The 15,950-nt window shown below is 34.0% G+C and overlaps 1 protein-coding gene across 2 annotated transcripts in view; it reads left to right on the top strand.

Moving 5' to 3' along the window:
• The window catches only part of Octbeta2R (Octopamine beta2 receptor), a 109,777-nt gene that overhangs the window by 20,818 nt on the left and 73,009 nt on the right, over positions 1-15,950 (top strand). The window contains exon 2 of one of the 2 annotated variants that reach the window (XM_066285870.1): positions 5,395-5,449. The exons of the other annotated variant lie outside the window; for it this stretch is intronic. The gene's annotated coding sequence lies outside the window, so the exon portion shown is untranslated. The remainder of the gene's footprint in view (positions 1-5,394; positions 5,450-15,950) is intronic. 2 annotated transcript variants of the gene reach the window in all.

Here is a 15,950-nt window from a genome sequence, read left to right as displayed (position 1 = left end):
TTTTTGTTTAGGGAGTGTCATAATGCATTTTTTTTAAATAATACTGGAAATAAAGGGTTGTTTGGCGATATTGAAATAGGCACAAGCCAACAAGCGAGTTCTACCAGAAACTTACTTTACATGCGAACGGAAAAATAATAGTTCAGACAAAACAGAGAGTACTTACTTTATTTAGTATCGAAGAGGACCCATGCGTATCTCCTAAATTACCGTCTACTTTGGGTGGACACCATTCCATGGTACAACGAAACAGAATTCCGTCGGTGTTTTAAGCCTCAAAAATACTGTTTCATCCTTCGCTCTTTTTAAGCCGATTTTTAGAGGTCGGAACCGTGACTTGAGTTAATATCTCCTAAATCGCTAACACCCCAGTTAAGTTAAAAAGAAACTTTTGTCAGGAAGTTTTCCTGTAAACTCCTGGGAATCTAGCCAGGAAACAAAGCAAAGTTTTAAAGAAAATTGGAGAACCTTTCGGGAATTTTAATGAATGAAATACGGCCTGTATGTCGGATGGAGAACGCATTGCGATTTGACCTTGCTCCCTGAGTGTCTCTAGGTTTTCTTTTGGGGAAAATTCCTTTTATATATATGGCGCTTGAATTGGAGTCTAATTTATTTCAAATTTAAAACCAAATATCCCCGAAACCACGATAAAAAGCGAAATGGGCGCAAACATAATGTTCCGAAATTAATGGATAAACATGTTGAAGATATAGAACTCTATACGACCATCCGCTTACGTGTAATTTGGAAGAAGATCGTAGTAATTCACTTTTTTCCAATATTTCTCAAATAGACAAGAATCTGGTAATACTGCGCGAGTACCTTAATTTGTATGTTGAATTTTTAGGACGAGATACCTTTGATTGCTAATTTTTAAAATGTTGGTAATTTATACATAGAAGACCAAAAGTCTCACAAAAATTCGTTAAAAATTTAATGAAATATTTTTCTTGAAAATGCTAGTATACGTTAAATATTGTTTTTGCTGTGCATTTTTTAATGTAAGAGACATGCATACAGGGTTACCCATACGGTAGTTAAATGTACTTGTTCATTTTTCTCTCGTGGAACCCCGTGAACATTACGACTTTTTTGAGTTCTTTGAAAAATTCCGAATATACTTACTATAACTTATCCATGATTAAATTAAGCAGTTTTCGAAAAAAATGACAAATATTAGAATTAACGATAGAATTATTAATATTTAAAAAATAACAATATAAACTATTATAATCTAACGTATTAAATGTTCCTCCCTGATAAAGAACAAGCCGCAATTCAAAGTCTTGAAGAAAATTTCTTATCATTTGAGAAGGTATTTGTTGAGCTTCTTGAGCAATTTTATATTTCAAACTCTTCCATGTTGTTGGGCTTATTTAAATACACCCCATGTTTGAAATAACTTCAGTGATGAGGTCCGGCGATCTGTCAGGTCACTCTAATTGCAAATATTTCAATAACAGTTGAATTTAGACGTGAATATGTTACATGAAATATGTTTAAAATTTCTCAAAGAACTTAAAAACTTCATAATATACATGCACCAAAAGTACATTTATCTACTACATTGGTAACCCTGTATGCATGTTTCTTATGTCAAAAAATGCACAACGGAAAATCATATTTAACGCGCATTTTTATAAAAAATATTTCCTTAAATTTTTAACGAATTTATGTGGGAGTTCTTTATATACATATAACAAATTAGGACATGCATTATTTAGTGTCAGGACTAATAGCATTTCTTAATGAGTTTTGTACATGTTCTTTGTATAATTTTGCAGTAGTTTTGTACTCGTTGACAGGTACTTCTGATTTTTGCATATCCGAAAGGAATTTTTTATTTCTCGAGGTATTTAGTAATTTTTGAACTAAAAATTAAGATCACTAGTGGCGTGCCACGAACTCGAGATTGTTTTTAGTGACCCTAAACAAGGTTACTTCAGTTGATCACCCCGCCAGGTTTGTTTTATTTCTTCCTAATTCTTGGAGAGGTGCCATTGATTTGTCACTTTTAAATAAAATTTATTCGTTAACTTTGTGAAGTGTTTGGCAATTTGACAACTTAAAATGAAAGTATTGAGTGGATGAAGAATTAATCAATAAATGGAGAATGGCGTAAAAGCGTAAACGTAAAAAAGCTGTCCTACCAAAGTTTTTAATTGGCACCCAAATCCTCAACGGTTAACGAGATATGTTATTTTTAATTTAAACTAAAATTTCAATTGTGTAGTGTGAAAACAAGCCATTCATTAGAGTAAATCCAATAGGCACATAAAAATGCCCTTATATTAAGCCATACTGTTTAACGTCTCGTTTCTCTTGAAAGCAACAGTATCATTTTTCATTTCTTTTCGCTCCATTACCTCCCCATTTGTATGTCTAAACCTTAGACACCTTTGTGGTTTCTAAGTTTTTAACAAAGAATTATTGTCGATTTTCCTGAACTTCTATAAGGAAAAATCGTAAATAGTTCCTAATAACCATGCTGTTGCCATACTTTTCTGCCTCCCTCGTCATAACAACACGAAAAACGCGATTGTTTGATAATGCAGCATTGAAAATTATGTCACGTTAATCCAAGTCTGGCATGAATGGGCACGACTGGAAAACAACGAAAACTTCGGACTGAACCGAAACTTAGGAACAACGCCTCTTTCGTGTCTGGAAAATAGATACAAAGGTGAAGTCAGTAATAATTCAATAAGAACGATTTGAAAGTTTCCAATTTTGGGAAGCTCGTTGTGGAAATTTCGTGGGAGTTAACTTAAAGTAAAACTTCGCATTTTAAAGTTGGGACCCAACAAGGAAACGTTCGGGGTTTTGAGTAGGCGATTTAACGTGATTTACATTCTCATAGACATTCATGGGTAATTAATCAAAAAAAACGGTACCCGAGGGTAAATATTACAAGTGTTATCGTGACTGACAGATATATATCAACAACAATAATTAAATAGGTCTGGGCTTCAATAATTTAGTGAGTGTTGCCAAGCGCGAGAACTATTAGCTACGTATACATCTACCAGTATTTACGAGTGGTAATAGTGGAATCATTGGAATTAGCGGATCAGAGACATCTTCGTAAATGAATATAAATTTTGTTTATTCCATTTAATAAGAGATAATTTGAGTTTCAATCACCAATTTAAATTATTTATTTGTAACTTTGGGGAACTTCCGAAATAGTGTAAAGGAATTTCAACCATTAAAAAGCTGTAATAAGGTCTGACAAATTTAGTTTAAATTTAATTTAAATGAAAAGGGAATTTAGGATTCCTTAAATTATTTTGAAATTCATATGAAGCCAGAATTCAGACTATCGTTCATTTATTTGTTTGTAGGAATTTCAGAAGCAAATATTTATGAGTGTTTCGAGACTGGTTCTATATTTTTTCTAGAAGGGAATGATAGAAGTTGTAACAAAATGCTATTTCCCGGGCAGCCTTATCCTGAATAAGGACTGGAATCTCTGGCCTTAGCAACATTTGCATTGAAAACGATAACAGGAAAGTCTACAAAAAATGAAATTCTATTTAAACATTATAAAATTGTTAGAAATGGTCAAATAATTAACTCACATCCAAGATAAATTTGAAGGAATCACTCTTTTTGGCTACCTCGCTATGTTTACCAGTGACGTTCGTTTAAGCATAGACAATTTGTTACTTAGTAATAGATGAAAATCTCTGTTTACGGATATCTTTTAATTTCGGACAGCTTTAAATTACGGACCATTCTTAGTTAAGTTACCGAAATTAATAATGGGGGATTTCTAGTATTAGGACCTACAAGTAGCGGACCTCCTATAAAACGGATAACCTGAATTATTCAGAACTAACTAGAATTAAGGCGAACAAGCTCTATAATTCGCTATAGAGAAGTTTCAGAATTCATGTTTACATTAGTAAATTACAAAAATTGTTTGTGTTTAGTAAGCTTTTATGTCCAGTTAGTAAATTATTTTCCCAGGCATACAGTGCCGGCCAAAAGTGGAGAAAGTTTTGAATTTTAAAACTCACTCCATAAATGCATTCATTAGCGATAAGTTTGAATATTTTCGCTGATAAAAAATGTTTGTTTTCATGGGGACATAAGTAGACACCTTTTGGGGTTCTTAGTATAAAACAAATATTGCTTGTCTAAAAAACCTGAAATTTTAGCATTATTTTTGTAGTTTGTCTTGAAAATACGACAAGATATTAATTTGTCAAATCAGATAAAGAATTTTATTATTTAAAAATATCGCTAGGAGGACAAACACTTGGATATTGCAAGGCAGTTAAATTTAAACACAAGTGTTGCTTGCAAACAAATAAAATTGTATTAAGAATGGGGATCAATCGCAAGTAAACCAAAACCAGGAAGACATAGAAAATCGAGAGATGCTATTTTTAAAAAATCTATTTTTAACTGCTGTTGACATTAAAAATGAGTATCTGCATGTTTCAATTTCTAGCAGGTCTATTAGAAGACGCACAGTGAAGGGATGCTATCTGCCAAAATACCTGCGAAAAAGCCTTTTATTAAAAAAAAAAATCGTGGTTTTCATTTGGTTTTTGGCAAAAATATTTATGTTTTTCTTATAATAAGTGAAAACACGTGTTGTGGTCGGATGAAAGCAAATTTAATTAATTCGGCTTTAATGGTATGAAGTGGGTAAGATGCCCCAATGGTGAGAGATGCAACCCTAAGTATACTATACTAACAAGCAGACATGGAGGCGGTAACGTTCTTATATGGGGGTGTTTCTCCGGCTATAGGACGACATCGCTGATAAAAATTGTCAGTTTTTTCAGAAGGAATTATGGATCGATATTAATCTCTGAACATAAAAAAAATCAAATGTTACCATTTATCGAAGAATCTTTACCTTTAGTGTGGAAGTTTGAATAGGGTAACGCCCCAAAGTATACTGCAAAAGTGTTCAAAGAGCTTCATGAAGCAAAATAAGTGCCTGTTATAAAATGGCCAGCTCACAGTCCGGATTTAAACTCTCCTGAAAACATGTGGGAACAATTGGAATGTGAAGTGAGGCAAAAACGCCTAGTAAAATGTACAAATAAGGTTCAACTATTTGCCGCTCTATCACAACTTTTGTGTGAAATTTCCCAAACAAAATCGATCTTTGTGATGATCGATGCCCCGAGATTTGTAGAGGTGATAAAAAGCAAACGATTTAATAAACGAAACTTACGTTTTGTTAATTTTGATTAAAGTTTCTCCACTTATGTTCTCTGAGAAAATGGTTAATCTATGTTGCTTAGTAAAAATGTTCATTTGTTTATTTTAACGATTACCCCGCATGTATATTAAAACGTATGTTAAAATTACTGTTTTTACTATTATTCGATAAAATTATGTCAAATTGAATGTGAAATTTTGTTGCAGGTGGGTGCAAAATCCGGCTACAGTTCATCAGCAATCCAGGACAACAAGCTACCGGGTGATGAAAATTATTACACTTTTAATAATAGCTGATCTCGAAAAACAATCGTATCCATTAAAGTAATCTCCTTTTGATGTCACAACTGTCGCCCATTTTTCATAACGGTATAAAAAATGTCCGCTCTTATAGCTCAAGTGTGTTGGTCGCCCAAAGTGCTTTTAACAATGGTAAAATCCAGTGGTGAATTTAGCTCCGTAGTAAATTTTCACAATATTATTCCATAGAGGAATTTTGGTAAGTGCCAGAGAGAACTGAGTCTTGATCAAGCTTCCTATTAGCACTGGATAGTGCCCGAATTTTCCCGGGTAAAATCGTTTTGCATGTAAATGGAATACTGATTTACATTCGGATTTGTTCGGAAGCGCTTTCTCGAGCGAGAAAAGATTTTCCCTAGAATTTTATTAAAAGTTTTAGAGGTGCTAGTAAGCGCATTATAATCAAGATTGTGTCGAGTTTCCTTCCTTTCCGTTTTTCAGGGCATCCTGAATTAAAAGTTTCTATTTCGTGCAACAGTCGGATTGTTTGAAACTCCCGTTTCAGAGAATGCCCGATCGAGTTTAAATTCTATGTAATTAGAACCTGTTTATTGTCGAGTTCTTTTACAAAACTAAATTCGAGTTAATCTATTTTTTTGTCCTTATTTACCTTAACAAAAATAAATTACTCCCGGAAGCAATCTGCAGCTCTTGTTCAGCCACCGGTTATTTCTCATGCAATATATCAAACAAGCGTGCGTTCAAGAACCCATCCTCAATTTAATATTCCCCAAACCAAAAATTAAAATATCCCATCGAGGCTATAAATAAGAAAAAATAAAGCTAAAGGGTACATGAAGGCCCTAATTAAATTTGAAAGTTGGAGCGTTAATCTTTCGAGAGCAGCGTTGAGAGCTACATCTAACAAATGGGTTGGATAGACCTGTGTTAACCTAAGAGAATTTATAGAAATTGTCTCATGAAGTTCGGTAATAAGCCCCTGGAACTTTTGTTATTAAACCGAATCGATAAATCTTTTTAGTGTAGATCGATGAGGCAGTAAAGATCTTCCTAATGATGCTCTTAATTCTGAGAGAAACTTTTGTAGCAAATTAGGTTTCGCGAGTAGCGCTTCAGTGAAACTAACTATTGATAGTGTTGGTCGGAGGCAGACTTGAAAGATTGTGGTAAATACTACTCCTTTACAGATTCAACCAAGCTTGAAAAAGCGCGTGTGCACAAATGGCCGATTATAAAATAAATCCGACAAAACATATTAATTTGAGTTAATAAGATTAAGAGAAATTAATTATATTCCAAGAAATACATGATTATCGTAAACTCGATAAAAGGAAACATCGATTTTAGGTGATATTTGGGCCTTGATTTCAAGCAGTTTCGACATTCGCCAAAAATGTTGCATTTTTTTTCAATAATTTTTTTACCGCTGTTAAAATTTCTCTTCTTATATTATTCTCTCACTGAACTCGAATAAAAATTTGGAAATTCTGATGCATTTTGTTGCTGCACAGAACCGAGCGCAACTCCAATCTCCGTTGGTTTGTGCCAGTTGTATCTCTAATATGCGTCATTTTCATTTGTTGTGTTATTGTTAAATTAAAATGTAATATTGTAAGCTGCGAAATAACCGAACCCGGCAAGGAAAGGAAGATCGAGGGGTTCGCTTAATAGAGCGACTTACCACCTTACCAACGGACGGCAAATACGAAGTTTAAGTGATGACACATAAGAAAACTTGCAAAATTGATAAGGCAAGAAGCAATTTTCTCTTAACCTTAGAACAAAAATTAAAAGTCCAAAGTGGAATCCAAAAAGAAAGATAAGAAGATAGAAAATGACTAACAATCTCTAGAAATAAAAGAAATATCAGAGACAAAATGAGAAAATTTTCAATGATACTTCTAAAATACAGTAAAATAATGAAGAAATTTCTAAATTTTTCTACTTTATCTCACTAATAGAAGGAGAAACTCTTGTTATGTCGCAAAAATTTAGGAATGCAATAAATAATGGTGAAAGGAGGGTTAGAGAATTAAGATTCTCTGAAATATTTGAAGAAGAAATGAAGAAGTTCTTGTTCTAATGAAATAATACATTTACTAGAATTAAATGTTAATTTTCAATGTTGATAAAGCAAACAGAAGATAGGAAAATGCTCTTTCTAGCTTTTCTAATATGGTTTAACCAAACAGAATTTTCGTTGAGTAATTTAAATGGCATTAAAACCTAATTAAAACTCCAGAAATGGCACTTCAAGTTGGATGCCAAGGCTTTGATTTAAGTACCGAAAAGAGTCGAGCTTGGCATATTCCCAGCTCTTAAAAACCCAGACCTCAGTTAAACTTGAAACTAGTGATCTATCAAAACAGAACTGGGCAAAACTATTGATAACCCGAAATCAGAAATAACCTAATAACAATAAACAAGCTCAATGTGCCGCTATCGAAATCAAGTTATTTTTATTGGCCATAGATCATTCCCAATTAATGAACGTTTGGAAAACAATATTGAAATATTGTTTATAAATAGGTTGTTTATTCCAGTTGCATATTCAATTAACGCACGAATTTGTTTAATAGAATTTTATTGCTGAAGAGCAGCTTCTATTGCATACATATCGATTGATAATGGTGCCAAACTTGTTTTCGGTTGAATATTCATATCGTTGTGGCGAATCACTTTTCCGGTGTTGTTTGGACTGAGGTGTGAATAAAAAAAACGATTAACCGGAGCGAATCTGTAGAACGCAAACAAATTATCATCGAAAGTCGCACATCTCGAATTAAATTGTCATTGAGCTATCGACCGCGGTGCTCTTTAATTTGCTGAGACAGAAAAATGATTTTTAAATTGAAACGTTACCAACGATTATGGCCAATAATTGGTCCGTTCACAACTAAATAATTTGTAACTTTCAAAATAAGTTAAATAACCATTTATCTTTGACAAAAATTCTAACACGTTCAAAGAAGACATACAGGACTGGTGCCAACTGAATGCACGTGAATATCATCAATTGTTCCGGAGACTGAGTAATAGAAATTAGTTGAGAGAACTCGGTAATTTTATTTGGTTTTTACATAAGAAGTCTCTGGTTTTGCACCTATTAATAATCAAATTTATTTCAGAAAATGTATAGGCAAGTGCCAAAAATCATACGTATCGTTGGTATGTAAAGTCATGTTTTCTTCGAAAAAGGTTTCTAGCAAAGAAATTCTGGAAAATTATATGAATCAAATACAAGGTGTCTCGAAACATAGTGCCACAAATTCAACCGTACACTCCAGGTTTAAAAATTTAACAAAAACGATATAAACATATGTATGTATATCGAAAGGTGCTTCGGTTTCGACATACAGGTTAGGGTAGTGGTTACAGAGCACCCAAATTTATTTGTACTTAACTTTGTTGGTGATTTTGTTGGAAAAATATTAAATTTGAATATTTTTACATAAAAAAGTTCTGTTGCAGAAAATCGAAATCTCGATTTTCTGCAACGGACTAGAACAGATTTAACAAATTGCAGAATACTATGTTTTATTAGTTAACATTATATTTGACACTGTTTGATTTATTTTATTTTCATTCATCATTATCATTTGCACCATCAGACTTTCCCAATATTTGCTCTCATATACGGAAATCTCAAAAATATTTTTTGTTTCATTTTTAGGTCAATCGAGTTTTAAATCTGTTATTTATTAAATGGAACATAGTATCCAGCAGTGTTAAGGGGTTCCTTCAATAGATGAAACCACGAAAACGCCAATTTGGTTTACATAAAGTGGACTGTATGTAACTTGCACTTATATCAAATAATGAAAGAGTTTTGGTCTAAGTAGGAAGAGGTAAAATGTTAAATTGGGCGGGTTACACACTATGATTTCGATCACATCCCAACACCGACGCAGCTTCCACGCGAAGAGAAGAAAAAAGAGAGAAAAAATTACTTCGATTATCCCTTAAGTACTAAACCCGAGGAATTCCAACCAGGGGCGCACCACCACCAAGAACCCTTACGAGCTATGGCTACGCCGGATCTCATAAATCGCGGCCATCTGAGGAATATCTATACTAGTCGCTTTTCTAGAAATATTGTAGGCCCAACAAATTGCCCAACTTGGCAATATCCCGACCGAAAAAGCTTCCTTTGACTAGTAGCATATTCCCCAGCCAAAACGTACCCTTAGTTTTGGCTTGATGGGCCATGTGGTCTGGCACCCAGATGGTATTCTTAAAATAAGTATCGCTGTACGTTGGCGTAACTTAAGGGATAAAATACAAATACATAACAAAAACCAAAATTAAGAACAAAAAACTAATAACTTAAAGTCCCTACCAACCGGTTTATTAAATCTCCATTTTCTTGAAAATTGATGGAGATTTCGATTTTTAACACGAGCACCCTTTTTATGTAAAAACCTTGAAATTTGATATTTTATCCAGAAAGTTAAGCACCAGAAAAGTCAGGTGCTTTCTAAGCACTACCCCTTTGTATTATCAGCCCCTGCAAAAATGTTTCAATTTTTTTATAAAGACTCAGAAAGAGTACAAAAATTTATAATAAAGTACAAAATTTCATTAATTTATCTTGAAACCTTTAGAAAGTATTGATGAAACACTATCTTCAGGAACAAACTTTCCACAGTCTCTATTTCGAAAATGAATGTGGATATACATGTGAGCATTCTTTGTCCATGTTGAAATTATTAATCAATTATCTGAAAATATCACGAGATTCTGGCTCTAAATTCCTCCCAAGTTAAGTGAGAGAAAATGGTAAAAGGGCTGTCATGAATCCCCTCACATTTCTTGTTTATGTTAAGATCATTAATTGGCATTATCTGATAGTGGTACAGGCTTTTGATACCAAGCTCTTCCCCAGATTAGCGTGGGAAGAGAGGGTTGTTTATTAACTCCTTTAGCGTAAGTGAGAATGACGTTTAGGGGTTTGGTACCCGTGGGAAAAAGGGTGGACAGCCCTTCCATCTTATCGGTTCTCTCACGAAGAGGGGATGTGTTCTGTCTATGGATACCGGGTTGTATCCGGATATTCCATTTTTGGTTCATGGAGAATGAAGAAGTGCTCTGAGAATTGTGTCGTTTCTCTCCACCCTTGAACCGCGAACCTTACATACATATACTATTTATATAAAATTCTCGTCGTATTTGGGGACCTAGAGTACGTGGTAGTGGTTGAATTTATGCGACTCTGTCCAGAGATCCCTTGTATATGTTCTGCAGCAATGAATTTGTGTGTGGATAATCTTCGAGATATGGTTATGAAATACTCAAAATGGCGACTTGTTTGGCTGAGAAAGACATGCTTAACGAAAGCAGATTCAATGATCTGCAAAATCAGATACATAAGGGACCTTTAGAAGCGGAAATTTTGGAAAGATATATCAGCCAAATTATACCTCCTACATAAAAAAATTTAAATGTGAATAAGTCCCAAAATATAAAAGAGATGGGAGCGCAAAGAAGTTGGGTAGATTGTTATGTACCTTTTTGTGCCAATCAATTTCGGTGCAAGAAAGCGCCAGAATATAGCTAAAAGACATAAAAATTTGCGACTTGATTGAACTACATTTCATGCCATGAAAATTCCGTATAAATGAGGTTCGCAGAAACGTGGGAAATTTGAAAAATATTTTCGCCCAAAATAAATTTCTGCATCAATGTACTTGGGTGTGAGTAATCATCTTAATATATACGTTCTATCCTTTAAAGTTCTTGACCCTTTAAAGTAAAATACACTGAAATAGCTGCTATAAAAAAAACTCTTCCAAACGGCAACGGAAATTCAGAAAGCTGCAGTAGTAATTTATTAAGATGAGAAGGCCAAAGTCTGAAGGCGACTGTTCGCATTTTATCTTAGAAGAATACTTTTGTCCTGGAAACTACTAAATTTATTTCACTTTCGTTCTTACTCTTCACTAGTCATTACTTATCACATATTAATTAAGGAGACACATGTTGTTCTTGTTTTTCCTAACGCATACAACAATTTATCTTGATGAAAACAAGCTCAATGATCTGAAACATCGACTCCTGCCGAGATCCAATCAAGGACAGTTGAGCATATTTGTCACGCACCAATCAGCGGAAATCAGATAATAAACCCTTTAGGGCAAATAAAGGCCGCTTTACAATGCGGAACAGTCTTTGCGGGTTGCCTAATCAGCAAAACGTGAGGGCCTTTAAACCGGATTTCTCATCGTAAGGGCTGGGATAATCTAATTCTTAGTCCGTTTTGTTTGAGCAACTTCCGACTATTGTAGGGGGCTTTATTGATATTGTTCCCAGTTGAGGTAAAGTGGCGTAAATACCTCACGAGTGAAATAATATTAATATGCATTTGGTAAAATCTAACAGACGGCCGTTGAGTAATTCCATTTTCGGAATTAGCAAGTACTATCAGTTCGGCAAACAAAATCCTTTCAAGCTCTACAAATATGAATAATTTAGTCGGTTCGCACACTACTTTAATTTCGCCTAATACTCCATTCGACTTCCACACATTTGAAATTTAGATCGTTCCCATGGCAGGGTCGCTTCCCCAATTAAGTTCCTAAACTAGTTTAGAGTTCCTTAATACTTTCGGGAACGATTACATTAGAGCAATAAGCCGAGAGCTTAACTTGTTTAATTGATTATTACTTGTCGAGAAAAATTCCAGTTACATCTGCCGAGAGCTGTAAGTGTAATATCCCTATCAGTTTTTATTAAGCGACACTTTCCATTTGTGCCAGGAGATTAGGTGCTGTTTATAAATAGAGGACCGATGTCATAAACGTCTATTAAAACCGATTAAAAACAATTTTTATTGATACAAGGCCGGCAATTCGCGGTTTGAGTGTAAACTGGATACTCCCACGCTTATGTGTTAGTTTGTTATGACAATAGATGACCGCTCTAATCGACTCTGGATGCGAAATAATGCTATTTTGTAGTGGAAGTTGTTACAGCAGCTGTAACCATTTGGTTTATGCAATAACAACTTGTTGTGATAGTAATGTAATTGACCATTTCGAAAGTGGACGATGATCAAAGAACTCACGTTATGCATCTGTTTAATCCACCGAAGTCTTCAGTTTATGTTGTTTTTTCTTCGGTTGATGTCACGCCCAATGAGAATGACGATCAAAGAAGCCATTCGGCTCAATATATGGAGTGTTGACGTAACAGCCCCTCGGACTCCTATGAATTCATGTGTGGTTCCATAAAAAATTTATTATGGGGACATACATATATGACGCTACTTAAGGTACGTCTTAAAGTTAGTGGCAGTTCTACAGAGGGTCCAAAAAAATGGGGGTTCATGAAATTTAATTTTCTGAAATGGACACACCTGCATTTTTCATGTAACAGAATTCCCTTTTAAGTCTGTGTTATTTCCTTGAGTTTTTTTCACTCGGATGCAGGAACTCAAAGCTATGACGTTTTAATCGAAATTTTAGACATTTGCACTTCTCCATGATAAAATAAATATCGTAGTTAGTTTAAATTCGATTTTGATCATTTTCGGCCGGGTTCTCATTTAAGGCCACCTGACCAGGCACGAATGCTCGTTTAGCCAGAATCACATACAGGGTGTTCGCAATAATAATTTTAATCTTCATCCCCTCAACTTCAATGTTCTTGATTTTTTCAGATAAGATGGAGAGTTTTTTATGGCGTAGAACGAAAGAAAATTCAATTTTCTTCATTTTGGTATAAGAAATTGTCATATTTATTTTGACGTCAATGGAATTATTAATTATTTCAGGAAAACCTGGATTTATTGATAAGTGTCTAAATATTCAGGATGCGGTGCTAGGGCTTCCATATTGTTCCTTTTAAGATTTGACTGTTTTTTTTCGGGTTTTATGTTTCTTCAAAACTGTTTATTTTAAAATTGGCCATCAAAACGAAGTATATTCAACAAGAACTTATTAGTATGATTTATGTAATTGGTTCATGTGATGAAAATTGCTTATTAGCATCGCGAGTTTACATACAACGACTTCCTAATAGGATACATCCTGATGTAAGGAGCCTTTAAAGTGTAAAGGGGCGTTTTGAACGGGCAGAAATTGTTAATTATGAAAAGAAATTAGGAAAAATTAGAAATAAAATTGGAATTAAAATTAGGATTCTATCACATGAAAAAAAAATCAGGTGGTACCATTTAAAGAAAATACGATTTAGAACTTACAATAATTTTAAAATTTACCTTCATAAGCCTCATATACATCTCTATAACTGACTTTTTTGTGATTTCGCAAATAAACTCCTAGGAGTCCGAGGTGTTAAGTGGATATCTTGCATTTCAATTTGGTTCAATCTGATGAATTCTTCAGTTTCTATCATCTTCTTCGTTCAATCTGATATCTTCTTTAGGTACGGCTTTTTTGCTTTTTCCTAGTTTTCACGTACAATACCCTCACGATATCCCAGTTATTGTTGTTTTTCAATAGAAGGAAACCTTTACAGATACCCTAAAGAAGTAAAAGGTTTCGCTTTGATTTGTCATTTGAGTTCTCATCCGGGTTCAATTTATTGGATTGTTATTCAGTTAATTATTTTTCTTCAGTTGATAGTGATGATATTATTTCTCTCCAGTTTCCAATTACAATTCCTTAAAATATTCTGGGTATCTTAAGAAGCGAAGACTATCGATTTGATCTATTTGAGGCCCTATGTAACTCTTATTTCACTTACTTAATCGAAGTTCTCGTTGTAAATTCAGATATCTGTTTTGTGGTATACTGTGCGATTCTAAATTTTAACACCCCCTCCCATCTTCTTCAGTTTTTACAATTTTTTTAAAATTCTAAAGTAGTTATAAATAGGACAAACAATTCTCTTTCTTGACGATTTGAAATTTTTAAAATGCGTTTTTATACCACAAGTAGCGCAAAATGGCCTTTTTTTTTTAACTGATATGGGTTAAATGAGACCTACAGTTAAAGGTGTTTCAAAACTACATTCAATGGGGTATTGCGATTCAAAATTTATCGAGCACGTTTTGAGAAAAACAGGTATTCATTTCGAAAACATTCGATAAAAACTTAGGAAAATAGTATGTAAAAAATGAAAAAACTTGTTTGTGAATGGGAAATTGACTTGGTTTCGATTTTGTGGTTACAAAAAAGTCTTTGATTCAGAAAAGTAAGAAATTAATGAAAATAACTAATAAATGTACGTGAGGACAAAATCGAGAACAAACCAATTTCTTAAGGACAAACTAGTTTTTTTATTGTTTAAGTACTATTTATCTGAGTTTGTATAGCATTTTTTTAACAAATATATATATATATATATATGTATATATATATATATGTATTTCCCCAAAACTACTAGGCAGATTTCGAATCGTTACCATTCAATGTAGTTTCGAAAGAAGTTCAATTTGAGGTGTCACTTGACCCACATTTCAATTTGAAATAATCGACTATTTTCCGTTACCCACGACTAGAGTAACATTTAAACAAATGAACAAACATTAAACTTACGGAATGCTGCATTAAAGAAAATGTTAAAAAATGAGGGGGGGGGGAGGTCAATTTAGAGCCGTGCGGTATATTCTTCGTCTTTTCTTTGCTGAAATGTTAATAAAACATCTTTTTGCAGTTTGTCTTTATTGTTCTCCTCGTATGTGCCTTCGCTTAGTGCATTTGTGTCTTGTCTGGATCTATGTCTTAAGAAGACAAATCCCACGAAAATTCTGCCTTATCTTTAGTATTAGATTCTATGCTTACGCGCAGTTCGTTCCTTGATTTATTAATATCTGCCACGTTGTTATTTATCCTCGTAATTACATTCTGAATCTAGATGGAATATAATTATAATTAGCGATTGCATAAACAAATAATAACATAAATTACACATTACCCACTAAAAAGCCAATGTCAGTGCTAATAATAGGATTTGTAATGAGCGGTCATTTCTGCCATGGCAGAAATTGCATACCATTAAAATTGAAAACCTCGAATTGTAACCCTAAACAGAACATTTCCTATTGAAATATTTACGGGTTCAGAATTCATCGATATCACTGTACTCAAACGTTTAAAAAATGTATACTTATGCTGGGGACATAATCCTTTCCTTTTTCAGCAAGATGCATCAAGAAAATAAGCTTTCGGAGTAGTGTTTTCAGAACCAGACTTATTCTGGGGCAATATGTACAGTTTTCAGTCAGCATTTCGCCTTTAGTTAAAAGATATATCTCCCCTTCAACAATTTGATTTTCCGACTCGCTTTTACTTATTCAATTTCTCTCGCAAGCTCCGAGTCTTTATTTCGGCGTTAGCAGTTTCCTGTAGAGCGGATGTGCCCGATTGAATTATTGCCTTCCTAACGATTGATATTTGGAAAATATGCTCTATATTTCTTCCTCCTTTCAATTGAGTGATAATACAGTTTCGGTGAAGAAATCGACGGGGAGGCTCTCAACTGCAGGGTGTTTGAGGAGGCACGTCTGACTTCTCGAAATTTCATGCAGGAAGCGAAAA

Source organism: Euwallacea fornicatus, chromosome 1 (assembly GCF_040115645.1).
Source record: "Euwallacea fornicatus isolate EFF26 chromosome 1, ASM4011564v1, whole genome shotgun sequence".
NCBI classification, from domain to species: Eukaryota; Metazoa; Arthropoda; class Insecta; order Coleoptera; family Curculionidae; genus Euwallacea; species Euwallacea fornicatus.
Note: the sequence above shows the minus strand (reverse complement) of the source record. Positions and strands in the feature narration are given on the sequence as shown.